Source organism: Gigantopelta aegis, chromosome 14 (genome assembly GCF_016097555.1).
Source record: "Gigantopelta aegis isolate Gae_Host chromosome 14, Gae_host_genome, whole genome shotgun sequence".
Classification (NCBI taxonomy): Eukaryota; Metazoa; Mollusca; class Gastropoda; order Neomphalida; family Peltospiridae; genus Gigantopelta; species Gigantopelta aegis.
The window spans coordinates 39,503,220-39,518,044 of record NC_054712.1 but is presented as its reverse complement, the minus strand read 5'-3'; the positions used below and the strand labels follow the sequence as shown (position 1 = coordinate 39,518,044).

The 14,825-nt window shown below is 38.4% G+C and overlaps 1 protein-coding gene across 1 annotated transcript in view; it reads left to right on the top strand.

The window, feature by feature from the left end:
• The window catches only part of LOC121389528 (zwei Ig domain protein zig-8-like), a 226,573-nt gene that overhangs the window by 119,762 nt on the left and 91,986 nt on the right, over positions 1–14,825 (top strand). The gene's annotated exons all lie outside the window — the stretch shown is intronic.

The following is a 14,825-nucleotide window of genomic DNA, read 5'->3' as shown; positions in this document are numbered from 1 at the left end:
TAGTTTTGGGATATTGAGGATGTTTTCTATAATATATATATTTTTGGCAAATACCAATGTTTGAATCATTTTATTTTACAATGAAAACTTAATTTAACATTTGGTAATTCCAACAACTATATTTCTTTACTGACTGTAAATAATATACAATGTACTTCTAAATTATAAAAGTAGTATATTTATAAATTCACAGTAAAATTCAACCAAAAAACCCAACATAACAATAGCAACAACATTACAAAATGTTAAGTTGTTAACAGCTTCTTAATATAGTAAAATAAATAACAATTATAGGTATAAATAAACATTTTTAAAAACAAAATCTGTTACAATTCAGAAATAAGCTGTTTCAAATTTTGTAATGCAAATGTATTTGCTTAAACTATAATATGTTTGGATATTTGAAATATTTCTTTTTAAAGGATATCTTTTCAAATCATATTAAAAAGCCTTTATACATTTTATCTAATATTTAAGACAAAAATATTTATGCATATGATATCTGTCTTTTAGCAAAACATTTTATAATAAAAACAATTGTTGTTTACATTAATTGTAAATGACTAATATTTAGAATTTTGTGTATAGGTACAATATACCTTAGCCTAAAAATACTGAATGAAACTAATGAAAATTCTTATCGTCTGCTAGTGATTATGTTTATATTACTTTAAATAAGTAACTACATAACTGTTTTCCTGACTCTGCTACTCCAAGAGAGTCTAAAACTAATGACTATCCATTACAAGTGTTTTTCTGTCGTCATGTATTACTTCTGAAATGATAAATTGACCATTACATTCATACGTATGTGTGGCTCTGGAGTAGGCTTGTAGACAATGATGGAAATTAAGCAAGACTACCAATGGTACATCTGTTCCACAGACTGACTGGAAATTTAATGTATATATCTTGATTAAAATATATTTAAAATCTAACAAACTATAGTATTATATCACTGTTTGGCAACGAGAATGTCTAGTCAGGTGCGTATGCAGGAAGTTTATCTGGCAGTGTCTAGACTGTGCTAAGCAAAGTTTATAGGGGCGGGAGGGGGTGTGGGGGTGTGTGGTGGGGGTGTGTTTGAGTAATGGTCCCACGGAAAATATATTGAAAAAAATTCTGCTTGAGCAGGGGGAGAGGTTGACCCCTCAAACCCCCTGCACATGCAGAATTGTTTTTGGGGTGGTGTGAATGGATGCCTAACTCTTGAAAAGAAACTTTTATTTGTAAGTGTTGATATTGTAAAAGATGGCCACTGTTGTAAATTGTTTTCCAAAAACTGGACTTCATAGGTCTGCATGTGGGGGTGGGGTACATGCACACCTGATGCATGCCTGGTGGTGACTATCCATAAAAGAAAACAATTTATCACTCTATTAAAAAAAACAAAAAAAACAAAAAAACAATTCAAATTCTATATAATTTTAACCTATAGGCACTCGGACATGCATGTATCAAACACTGGTGGAGATCAGTCATAAATTAATTTGTCTTTCCTCTGGGAGGACCAGTGCATAATCTTCACTCATTCATTCATTTCAACTTATTGTCGTACTTATATCCAATTAAAGTTCAAGCATGCTGTCCTGGGCACACACTTCAGCTATCTGGGCTGTCTGCAGTCCAGGATATAATCTTCAGAGTTGAGGGGTGGGAACAGTGCCACATCCCACTTCTGACACCTATATAACCTAGCTAGCTTATGTAGCAGCTCAACTTACCATGGTATATTGGCACTACCCCCTCTTTCATTTCATTTCAACTTATTTTCGTGCTTATATCCAATTAAGGTTCAAGCACGCCGTTCTGGGCATACACCTCAGCTATCTGGGCTGTCTGTCCAGGACAGTGGGTTAGTTGTTAGTTGGTTGGTGGTTAGTGAGAGAGAAGAGGGTGTAGTGGCCTTACACCTACCCATTGAGCCCTTAAGAACTCGCTCTGGGTTGGAGCCGGTACCGGGCTGCGAACCCTGTTCCTACCAGCCTGTAGTCCGATGGCTTAACCACTGCGCCACTTCTTAATACTCCCTTTCCTTTTGGTCTCACATTTATTGCATGTACAGTGAAACTCCTCTAAACCAGACAACCTCGGGACCAAGTAAAAAGTCCGGTTTTAAGAGGTATCCAGTTTAGAGAGGTTCTCTTCTGCACAGATATTTAAAAAGGGACTATGAAAAATGTCCAGTTTTGAGAGGGAATTCCAGATTACAGAGGGTCCGGTTTTGAGAGGTTTCACTGTATGTCCATCTCGTTTCCGTGGTTCCTTATAACATGCCATATCTGTCAAATTACACTCAACATTCCAGTCCTTGTCTAGCAAAACAACACAGGTACCAGCACTCTCCATTAGTTACAATCATACTCTCTTATCATACTTCATCAGCTGTGTTCTCATAGTCAGACCACTACAACAGTATAAAGAATGTTTAGTGATTGCTTGTAGCATTGTTGAGAGACATTTATGACTAGCCCCACTACTATACTATCAGTTGTTAATTAACTAGTGTCATGGGGCAGGCAAGTGTATGTGTTTGTATATATGTATGTATGTCTGTGTGTGAGATTATGTCATATGTATGTGTATACATCTGTGTGTATGTTTATGTCACTTTTTATATACGTTTCTTCTTTCATTTTATTTACTTGCTCTCTTCTCTATAAACTCTCATCTTCTTTTTCTTACTTTCTCTTTCCCACCTTCTTTCAGCTTTTACTGGCCCACTCGACATCCATACCCATATTTCTTTAATTTAAAAAAATATATATATATATGTAAAAATTTACTTGCACATTGAGACTTGTTGCCCTGTAACTGTTTGTCATCATGAAGCAGTATTCAATAGAACGCAGAGACTGCACAGCTGGACATGAGCCAGTCATTGCATCAGAGAGGTAATTTTCCACTCTGCTCAGCAGGACGCATTTTGTTCCAGGGTTGGTCCGTAAGAGTTTTTTTGACTTGTCAGCTACTCAAGTAGTATTGACATTTTGACTTGTCTGTCTCATTTTCAGGGCCTGATCCAGGATGTTTTTAAATTTTTTGGGGGTGAGTGGGTTTGGGGGGTGATTTAAAGAGAAATGGGCACATGAATCAACTTGTGAAAAGAGCAACCCAATGAAAATAAAAATAAAAATAAAAAAGAGAAAGTAAAGAGGCACTTAATATTTTGGGGGGTGGGGGGATGGATCCCAAGGTTCCACCTTTGGATACCGCCTCTGATTTTCATTTCTACTTGTTTGTAAGATTATATTTTTCTTGCCTGTAAAGAGATCTCATAATAGTACACTTTAAAGACACTTGTTACAGTGCGTGCATGTACACGGATAGTGATACATCATAATATACATGCAATAAGTCAAGTGGTTAGGTCACGATTTTCCCATAAAGCTCATTTTACTGTGATTTGTTGATTTATGGATGAAACAACTCGGGACAGTGGAGTATAAAAACAGCTTGTTCATTCACCTGTGCATCCATTTGTCTGTTCATCCATGCATCCATTCATCCATCCATGCATCCATCCATTCATCCATCCATCCATCCATCCATCTATCCATCCATCCATGTATCCATCCATCCATCCATCCATCCATCCATCCATCCATCCATCCATCCATCCATCCATCCATCCATCCATCCATCCATCCATCCATCCATTCATCCATCCATCCATCCATCCATTCATCCATCCATCCATCCATCCATCCATCCATCAATTCATTTATTGACTACAATAAGTATTAAAACCCCCACTAAATAGACAGTTTAAAAATGTGCTTTTTGATTATAGCAGCAAGAAATCTTTTATATGAACCATCCCACATACAGGATAGCACATACCATGGCATTTTTGACACCAAAACGAGAAATAGTCCAATGGGCCCACCAACAGACTGACTGCACATGAAGCGAGCAATTGAGCACTGGGCTATGTCTCACCCTCCTGGAACTATTAAGGGACCAGTCCTTCTCTTGGGTGTAACATACGTTCACTGATGCTACTAAGGATGATGTTTTTCAGTGCAATATCTTCTCTCTTTTTTCATTTGTAGTAACACATGCTTTTCACATGATTAAACAAAAATGTCAAAAGCAGATTCCTACAGATAACATGTACTGTTATCTGGATTTATTTGAGAACAGAAATAGAAATTGCCATTATAAATATAGGAACTACAGTTTATTCTGCATCAGTAAAGCAACAGACTACACACTAAATGCACAAACATTGCATGGCTGCATGCATGGCAGCACATTGTATATGTTATCATGTAATTTATAGAAAATACTTCACTGAATGTGAACATGTTAGTTTTAATCATTGAAAAAATGTCTCTAGTGACAGTGACAACAAAACAAACTTTATAACATACAGAAAGAAAGAAAGAAATGTTTTATTTAATGACGCACACTCAACACATTTTATTTACGGTTATATGGCATCAGACATATGGTTAAGGACCACACAGATTTTGCCACTTCATGGGCTACTCTTTCCAATTAGCAGCAAGGGATCTTTTATTTGCGCTTCCCACAGACAGGATAGCACAAGCCATGGCCTTTGTTGAACCAGTTATGGATCACTGGTCGGTGCAAGTGGTTTACACCTACCCACTAAGCCTTGCAGATTATAACATACAGTGAACCCTCTGTAAACCGGACCCTCTGTAAACCGGAGTTCCCTCAAAACTGGATGTTTTTCATGGTCCCTTTTTAAATATCTGTGCAGAAAAAAACCTCTCTAAACCAGATACCTCTATAACTGGATTTTTTACTTGGTCCCTAGAGTGTCCGCTTTAGAGGGGTTTCACTGTATATGCATTTTGTTATACGTACATTGTGTAATTTATAGAAAATGCTTGACTGAATGTGATCATGTCAGTTTTAATCAATGAAATTTTTTTACCCAGGATTGTTTGTGGGTGTTATAATCCCATAGTACATAAATCTGTACTTTGCTTATAACACATTATAAAAACAGATTGATTTGCTATATATAACCTTAGCTGACATGCCATTGTAACAGAAAACTGTTTGTGGGTGTTATAATCCCATAGTACATAAATCTGTACTTTGCTTATAACACATTATAAAAACAGATTGATTTGCTATATATAACCTTAGCTGACATGCCATTGTAACAGAAAACTACTCATACATACTGTATACAGTATTCTATAACTTATATTTGGGCTATTTCTTGTTCCAGCCAGTACACCATGACTGGTATATCAAAGACCATGGTATGTGCTATCCTGTCTGTGAGACGATGCATGTTAAAAGATCCCTTGCTACTAATGGAAAAATGTAGCGGGTTTCCTCTCTAAGACTAGAGGTCAAATTTTCTAAATGTTTGACATCCAATAGCTGGTGATTGATAAATCAATGTGCTCTAATGGTGTCATTAAACAAGACAAACTTTATAACATATATGCATTTTGTTATATGTTCATTGTGTAATTTATAGAAAATACTTGACTGAATGTGAACATGTCAGTTTTAATCAATGAAAATATTTACCCAGGATTGTTTATGGGAGTTATAATCCCATAATGCATATGTACTTAACTTATACTTATAGGACTTTATAAAAACAAATTGATCTGCTATATATAACCTTAGATGACACACTATTTAAGGCTGGTCATAATGTATAAAGTATTCTATATTATACATGAAATTTGTTATATAACTGAAAAAAAGTTAGTCTGGGTGATTTTTCCTTTAGAAGGGTAAGGTTACACAAAAGAATAGTATTTTTCAAGTTTTTTCAAGGCAGGATAGCACAAACCATGGCCTTTATTGAACCAGTTATGGATCGCTGGTCGGTGCAAGTGGTTTACACCTACCCATTGAGCCTTGCAGAGCACTCACTCAGGGTTTGGAGTCGGTATCTGGATTAAAAATCCCATGCCTCGACTGGGATCAGAACCCAGTACCTACCAGTCTATAGACCGATGGCCTAACCACGACGCCACCGAGGCTGGTCAAAAAGTTAGCCGTAGAATATATTTGTGACACAAATTATGGTGTGTATGCTAGTTGTTCATTTGGTATTTCTAGCTAGGATTGTTTATGGGAGTTATAATCTCCAGCTAGTTGAAGGTTAAATTACTTCTTCCACCATGAAAATCTATCTATGTACTAGAGGCGGGATTTAGCTCAGTTGGTTGAGCGCTCGCCTGAGGTGCTTACATTGCAGGATCGGACCACCTTAGTGGATCCATTCAACTGACTGAGGGTTTTCTCGTTCCAACCAGTGCACCACAACTGGTCAAAGGCTGTGGTATGTGTTTTTCTGTCTGTGGGAACGTGCATATAAAAGATCCCTTGCTGCTAACGGAAAAATGTAGCAGGTTTCTTCTGATGACTTCGAGTCAGAATTACCAAATGTTTGACATCCAATAGCTGATGATTGATTAATCAATGTGCTCTAGTGGTGTTGTTAAAAAACTAAAAAATTTAATGTACTAACAGTAAAAAGTACAGAACTAGCTATTTTTCTTCCTGTTTGAAATGTTTTTTATATTTTAGTTAAAGGTAAAGTTTGTTTTGTTTAATGACACCACTAGAGCACATTGAGTTATTAATCACTGGCTATTGGATGTCAAACTTGGTAATTTTGACATAGTCTTACAGAGGAAACCTGCTACATTTTTTTATTATTAGCAAAGGATCTTTTATATGCACCATCCCACAGACAGGATAGCACATACCACGACCTTTAATACACCAGTCGTGGTGCACTGGCTGGAACAAGATCTTACTTTAGTTATAATTAAGTTAATTATAATTTATTATATTTATTTATCTTTTATAATTAGGTTTAACATTACAGTCTTTCATATGCTTTAATTTCTCCTTTATTTCCTTCCTTCCTTTCATCCTTTCATTCTTTTTCTTGTTATATTTTTCTCTTTGCATGTATCATCATCTTTTTCTTTTTTTTCCTTTCTTACTTTCTCACTCTCTCCTATTTTAAGTTTCTTTTCAAAGAACATCCATAATAACATATTAGAGTTCATAGGATCAATTCCACTTAATGGATCAATTATGTTGGGGGTTTTTTCTTCCAATTTCAACAATTACAATATGTTGCACATCAAAGGTCATGGTTTGCTCTGTTCCCTCTGTTGGAAATTGGTGCACATTACAATCCTTACTCACAATGACAAAGAATATTCCATATGGTGGCCAGGGAGTTTTTACTCTCATGCTTTGTACTGTGAGTCACAGTTAAGTCTTTTTTCTTTTAAAAGGCATAGGTCCTGTACCAGCACCTCTGTACAAAATGTAAACCACAACACCACTGGAGCACATCAATTAATTAATCATTGGCTATTGGATGTCAAACATTTGGTAATTATGAGAAAACCTGTTACATTTTTCCTAATGCAGAAAGGGATCTTTTATATGCACTTCCCCACAGACAGGAAAGCACATACCACCGACCTTTGTCCAATTGTGGTGCACTGGTTGGAACAGGAAAAAAATATATCAGCAAGCACCTCAAGCGAGCACTCAACCAACTGAGCTAAATCCCTCCCCCTATCTGGTAAAAAGTTCATATAAAGCATCCTTTGCTGCTATTGTCCTGCATGGGCCCCATTCCACGAAGTGATCTTAGTGATAAGATTACCGTAAGTGTATAACTAACTTATGCTGTTAAGGTGATCTTAGCGTTAAGGCCCCTGGGCCCTGTTCCACGAAGTGATGTTAGCGCTAAGATCGCCTTAAGTGTCTAAGGTTGTTATATAGTTAAGGTGATCTTAGTACTAAGATCGCTTCGTGGAACGGGGCCCAAGATGAAGGAGCTAGCGTAAGTGGACACCTGTGCCCATGACAGGCGTGCGCTACAACAGGTTCCTCTGAATGTGCATGTTATGCCCTATGACCTGACATGATTGGAAAAATTGTGTCAGTTTGTTGAAGAATCGAATCACCTCAGTAGACCCATTCTCTGATTGGGGTTTCTTCCATTCCAACCAGTTCTCCATGACTGGTATATCAAATGCTGTGGTATGTGCTGTTCTGTCTGTGGGAAAGTGTATGTTATAAAAGATTCTTTGCTGCTATTGGAAAATTACATCAGGTTTCCTCTGAAGACTATATTATATGTCATAATTATCAAATGGTTGACATCCAATAGCTTATTATTATTTTAAAATATTTATATAAACAAATGAAATGCATACATGTATCGGCATTCAAACAGTGTTACTGGCCTTGGTGGCGTCGTGGTTAGGCCATTGGTCTACATGCTGGTAAGTACTGGGTTTGGATCCCAGTCGAGGCATGGGATTTTTAATCCAGATACCGACTCCAAACCCTGAGTGAGTGCTCCGCAAGGCTCAATGGGTAGGTGTAAACCACTTGCACCGACCAGTGATCCATAACTGGTTCAACAAAGGCCATGGTTTGTGCTATCCTGCCTGTGGGAAGCGCAAATAAAAGATCCCTTGCTGCTAATCGGAAAGAGTAGCCCATCTAGTCTGACGCCATATAACCGTAAATAAAATGTGTTGAGTGCGCCATTAAATAAAACATTTCTTTCTTTCTTTCTTTCTTTCAAACAGTGTTCTGCAGTTAAGAGTAACAAGACTGTCCACAAGGCATTTGTAAAGTTTACCGTTGGTTATAATCTGGAAGTGGGGCTCTATATCGGATAATCGGTTATACCGGTTATTGGCATAAATTTGACATGCACTGGGGCTATGCAATTAAGCGGATTTGACTTTAGTTGACCTCCATACAGCTGATGATTAATAGATCAGTATGCTCTAGCCTGTGCTGTTGCTGTTAACCATTACAATCTTGTCCAAACTGGTCCAAATGGGAAATAACCATTGTGTTTTCTGACGAGGTGACGGCATCTTGCTAATTAGTTACGTACATTGTCTTTCTCGGAGTTATTGAGAATTTACACATGTATGAGCCTGCAACTACTTCTTTTTTTACACTTCATTTATTATTCATAGCCCTCGGTGTCAACGAGGTCATTGATGTAAACAGGATTTTCAAAAGCCTCTTTTTTTGACCGCTAATGAACAAATTCAAGGATTTTTTGTATTACTTTTTGTCAATATAAGTGTACTAATTGGTCACGTCTTTTCTTAAAATCATATCGATCTCACTACAGAACCACACCAGCAGGGTATATTTGATGAGAACATATCGATCTCACTACAGAACCACACCAGCAGGGTATATTTGATGAGAACATATCGATCTCACTACAGAACCACACCAGCAGCGTATATTTGATGAGAACATATCGATCTCACTACAGAACCACACCAGCAGGGTATATTTGATGAGAACAAAAAGTATCAAGAATATGTTAAGCAACCGATGAAGGAAATGTTTTATTTAACGACACACTCAACACATTTTTATTATTTACGTGGTGTCGGACATATTGTTAAGGACCACACAGATATTGAGAGAGGAAACCCGCTGACGCCACTTTATGGGCTACTCTTTTCGATTAACAGCAAGGGATCTTTTATATGTACCATCCCACAGACAGGATAGTACATACATGTACCATGGCCTTTGTTAAATCAGTTGTGGAGCACTGGCTGGAACGAAAAATAGCCCGATGGGACTACTGACAGGGATCGATCCTAGATCGATCGCGCATCAAGCGAGTGCTGTACCACTGAGCTACGTGCTGCCCCGAGCAACCGATGAAAAGCGATGCAAAAAGTGTCTTTATAAAGGTTAACTTTACAATGAAGTCTTTACTTAAAAACCAGACAGTTCTGTTCTTTATCAAGTTGTAGTTAAATATCAGAAGATGACATTTTGTATGTTTTCATTTTTAATAAAGACCATTTCAATTTTTTTAAAGTTATTGAAAATTGCTATTTGGTGAAAAGGAACAAGTTAACATTTAATGACACCACTAGAGCACATTGATTAATTAATCATTGGCTATTGGATGTCAAACATTTGGTAATTCTGACACATTTTTCCTAATGCAGTAAGGGAACTTTTATATGCCCTTTCCCACAGACAGGAAAGCACATACCATGGCCTTTGTCCAGTTGTGGTGCACTGGTTGGAATGAGAAAAAAAACAATCAGCTGAATGGACCCACCAAGGTGGTTTGATCTTGTGACAAAAGCACCTCAAGCGGGCACTAAACCCAAAACAATTTGCTTGAGGGGGGGGGGGGGTATTGACCCTCAAAACTCACCCTCTGCACATGCACCTGAATTACTACCTATACACCATCAAAACCAGCCGTCCTCTTTCTCTTTCTTTTTTTGAAATTTTCTGTTTTTTGAAATGTTCTTTTTCATCGTCCTTAACTGTAACTGTGCCGACATCAAACGTGCTGCATGCGGGTTTAACACCAGTGATGGATGTTGAACTGACCAATCCAATGACAATAAATTACCCTGAGGTGTGACAGTGAGCTTCCTGTGATTTCCACAGCAACACCTCAAGCAGACAGCACCAGCAGACGTACAGCACCTCGTCTAGGCAGACGGCAGTTGATCACATGCTGTGAGTCTGCTCTGAGCAAAGTGATTTGTGGTTGGGGCTTCTTTTGAGTCCACATTCCGGGAGATGAGTATACATGTAGTCTGCAGGGATGTCGGATAATGCAGTTAAAGCCACTTGTGCAAGATAAACTGTGAAAACGCATGTAGGGATATAGCTGTGTGGTTGAGATGCTTGATTTAATTTACCACGGCTATTGAAGCATGCTGTCTTATATTGAGCATTATAACCAGCTACCGGCTTCAGTGGTGTCGTGGTTTAGCCATCAGACATAAGGCTGGTAGGTACTGGGTTCGCAGCCCGGTACCAGCTCCTACCCAGAGTGAGTTTTAATGACTCAATGGGTAGGTGTAGAACTACTTCTCTCTCATTAACCACTAATAATTAATAACTAACCTACTGTTTTGGACAGATAGCCCAGATAGTTGAAGTGTGTGTCCAAGACAGTGTGCTTTAATCTTAATTGGATATAAGCAATAAAATAACTATAAATAAAATTAGCATTATAATGAATGGGGATGTAACTCCATGTTAGAGCTTTGATGTCTGCCTGAGGTGTGACAGATTGCAAGATCAATCCTTTTCAGTAGATCGATTAACTTGCTGCTTGCCTCAACTTAAAATGGGGTGGAATATAGATCGGTCAGTAGAGTAATTGCCTGAGGTACTTATGTCAACGGGACTGAACCCCCTCAATAAATCCATTGTGTTTTTCCTTTCCCAATCAGTGCCCTGTGACTGCTACATCAGTATGTGATGTTCTGCCTGTGGGTATGTGCTTATAAAAGATCCATTGCTGCTAATGGGACCCCCTCCACCTGTTACTGACCACGGTCAGGCTGCTGGTGCTCCCTTGCACCTGTCAGTGCAGGCAGCCCCTCCTCCTTCTCACCCCCACCTTTCCTGTCCTGGACAGAAAAGCCGGCCGAGGTTGGCTCTTGTGCCCTGGACAGGCGTGTGCTACAACAGCTTGCTCTGAATGTGCAGGTAAAGCCCTATGACCTGACCTGACCTGCTAATGGGAAAGATACAGCAGGTCACCAGCTTCGGTGGTGTTGTGGTTAAGCCACTGGACATAAGGCTGGTAGGTACTAGGTTCGCAGCCTGGTACCGGCTCCCACCTAGAGTGAGTTTTAATGACTCAGTGGGTAGGTGTAAGACCACTACACCCTCTTCTCTCTCACTAACCACTAACAACTAACAACTAAACTACTGTCCTTGACAGGCAGCTCAGATTTGCAAACTATCCCCTCCCCTCCACTCCCCTCCCCCACCCCAGCTAGAAGCCAATACAAACTGTAGCCGTATATCAGATCATTATGTAACTAACAGATGAAGAGTGAGAATTGTACCCAGATGTTACCAAGTTTATATAAGCAAAACTAAGTACTAGAACTTGTAAATGTATTGCTGAATATAAGTGACTAATGCTGGATATTTGCCAGTGTGAAAAAACCCAACTAGTTTTATCAATAAAATATAGAAGAAAACACAACACAACACAACACAACACAACACAACACAACACAACACAACACAACAAGGCAAGGCAAGGCAAGGCAAAGCAAAGCAAAGCAAAGCAAAGCAAAGCAACAAAACAACAAAACAAAACAAAGTGAAGTGACAAATGCAATGTAATGCAATGCATAGCAACATAACACAAGTCCAAGACCAGAACATAAAAAAAAACTAAATAAAAAAACTATTTAAAAAAAAGAAGAAGAGAATTAAGCAAACCAAAAGAAACCCTACCTCACCTCACCCTCCCTCCACCCCCCCCCCCCCCCAAACCCCCCAACCACCCCACCCCCTAACAACCCCAAACAAACCAATGCACAGCCATTAATAAAACAAACAAAATTACACAAAAACCCCTAAACAAAAACCAACAGATTCAATCAATCTACTAATCATACGACTGAGTAAGGTAAACAAATGTGTGTTAAGGATGACATCCCATGTACAAACACATCTTCAACAAAGAGCCATATACTCTATTGAATTAAAAAAAAAAACGGGAAAAAAAATGCTGTAACGCTTTTCATCATATGAAATGCACCAGATGTGGTATGATGGCATATGAACCACTGACACACACACACACACACACGCAGAGACTGGCAAGTCATTTTGTTTCGAGGCCATTACATTTCATTCCCAATTTAACAGTCTCATGAGAGTCTGACTGCGTCAATTTGTACTATACATATGTTCCTGCTTCGTCATGGAAGCCGGCATTTCAATGAAATTGCTGACCAAACGAAAGGAACCGCTGGTTTGGCTTTTTGGTCCATTCAATGAAGAAGGCCAACTGAATATGACAACCCATTGTTACAGAGCTGATGGGAACCCCAGGTGGCCAAGACAGCTATCGGTGTTGAAAACACCCAGTCTGCGTTACACAGCATCTGAGTTAAGCAAATGGTAAAACCTGCCCTAGTGGCCAACTCTTTGAAGCACTTGTTTGTCTGAAGAAACCACTTTCATCACTTTGCTATTCATGGGGCGAGATGTAGCACAGTGGTACAGAGCTCGCTTGCTGTGCAGATGGTCTGGGATCGATCCCCGTCGGTGGACCCATTTGGCTATTTCTCATTCCAGCCTGTACACCACGACTGGTACATCAAAGGCCGTTTTATGTACTATCCTGTCTGTGTGATGGTGCATATAAAAGATCCCTTGCTGCTAATCAAAAAGAGTAGCCTATGAAGTGGCGACAGCGGGTTTACTCTCTCATTATCTGTGTGGTCCATAACCATATGTTTGACGCCATATAACCGTAAATAAAATGTGCTGAGTGCATCGTTAAATGAAATATTTCTTTCTCTTTTTTTTTTCCTATTCATTTTCTTTGATTTTTTTTTTCTTCATTTATTTGGGCCATTAATTGCCTGAGGTGGTTTAGTCGTAACACTGAAAACCTTGGTGGACTCATTTTGTGATAAGATTTTTTTTTTCAATTCCTATCTGTGTGCCATGACTGGTACATCAAAGGCTGTGGTATGTGCTGTTCTGTCTGCAGAAATTAAGTGAATATCAAAGCTCCACTTGTTGCTAATGGAAAAAATGGTAAAGCGGTTCCTCTGAGACTAAATGTCAGAATTGCTAAATGTTTGAATAAATCAGTGACCTAGTGGTGTCATTAATCAAATACTTTTTTTGTCTGAAGATGCCACTAGATATAAATGTTTTGTTCATGTAGGCAGCATAAACAAATTAGTTTGTGAGCTATAGCCCATAGTCCCCCACATCTCCCTCTGGCTATATGCCAGTGGTGCACTCTCTCTTTTCACTTTTTGTAGTAACGATTTGTAGTAATTAACACTTGAATGGCATCACGTGGGAAGACATTGCAGCATAAGATTCTGTGATGTTGTTATGATTTAGGTGTTCTTACAGTATGATTCAATCACTTTTTTTTAGCACAATGATAAAGCTATCGCCTGATACACAGTCGGTCTAGGATCAATCCCCGTCGGGGCCCATTGGGCTATTTCTCATTCCAGCCAGTCCACCACAACTGGTATATCAAATGTCATGGTATGTGCTATCCTATCTGTGGAATGGTGCATATAAAAGACCCCTTGCTGCTAAAAGAAAAGAGTAGCCCATTAAGTGGCGACAGTGGGTTTCCTCCCTCAATATCTGTGTGGACCGTAACCATATATCCAACTCCATATAACTGTAAATAAAATGTGTTGAGTGCATCGTTAAATAAAACATTTCCTTCTTCTTCTTGACAAGTTGGTGTGAATGTAGTAAGAATGCCCCTATAGGGGTATAGTATTCACATTAGTTCTGGTTCACAATTACCTTGAAAGCTATATAGTGCTGCTATCATTGTGTCATCAACATGGGCTGAATTTCACTGTGTTGTTACATGGATGAAGAAATACTAAACAGTTAAAAAGTATACTGACTGTGACTACATTGTATATGGCCCGATACAATGGTTTCCGGCCATAATTATGATACTGGAATGTGTGTTATTTGTGTTAGTCAGAACATTAAAGAGATCTTTAACAGGGTGTATCTATATGTTTACAATCATGTATATCTAATGTTCTACTCATCACTCACACATTTCAACAACTTGTTTGTACTATTGTTATTTATATGATGGTGCAACATATTTTCATGCTTATATTCTTATTAAGGATCTTGTTTGTATTGTTGTTATTTATATGATGGTGCAACATATTTTCATGCCTATATTCTTATTAAGGATCTTGTTTGTATTGTTGTTATTTATATGATGGTGCAACATATTTTCACACTTATATTTCTATTAAGGATCTTGTTTGTACTAT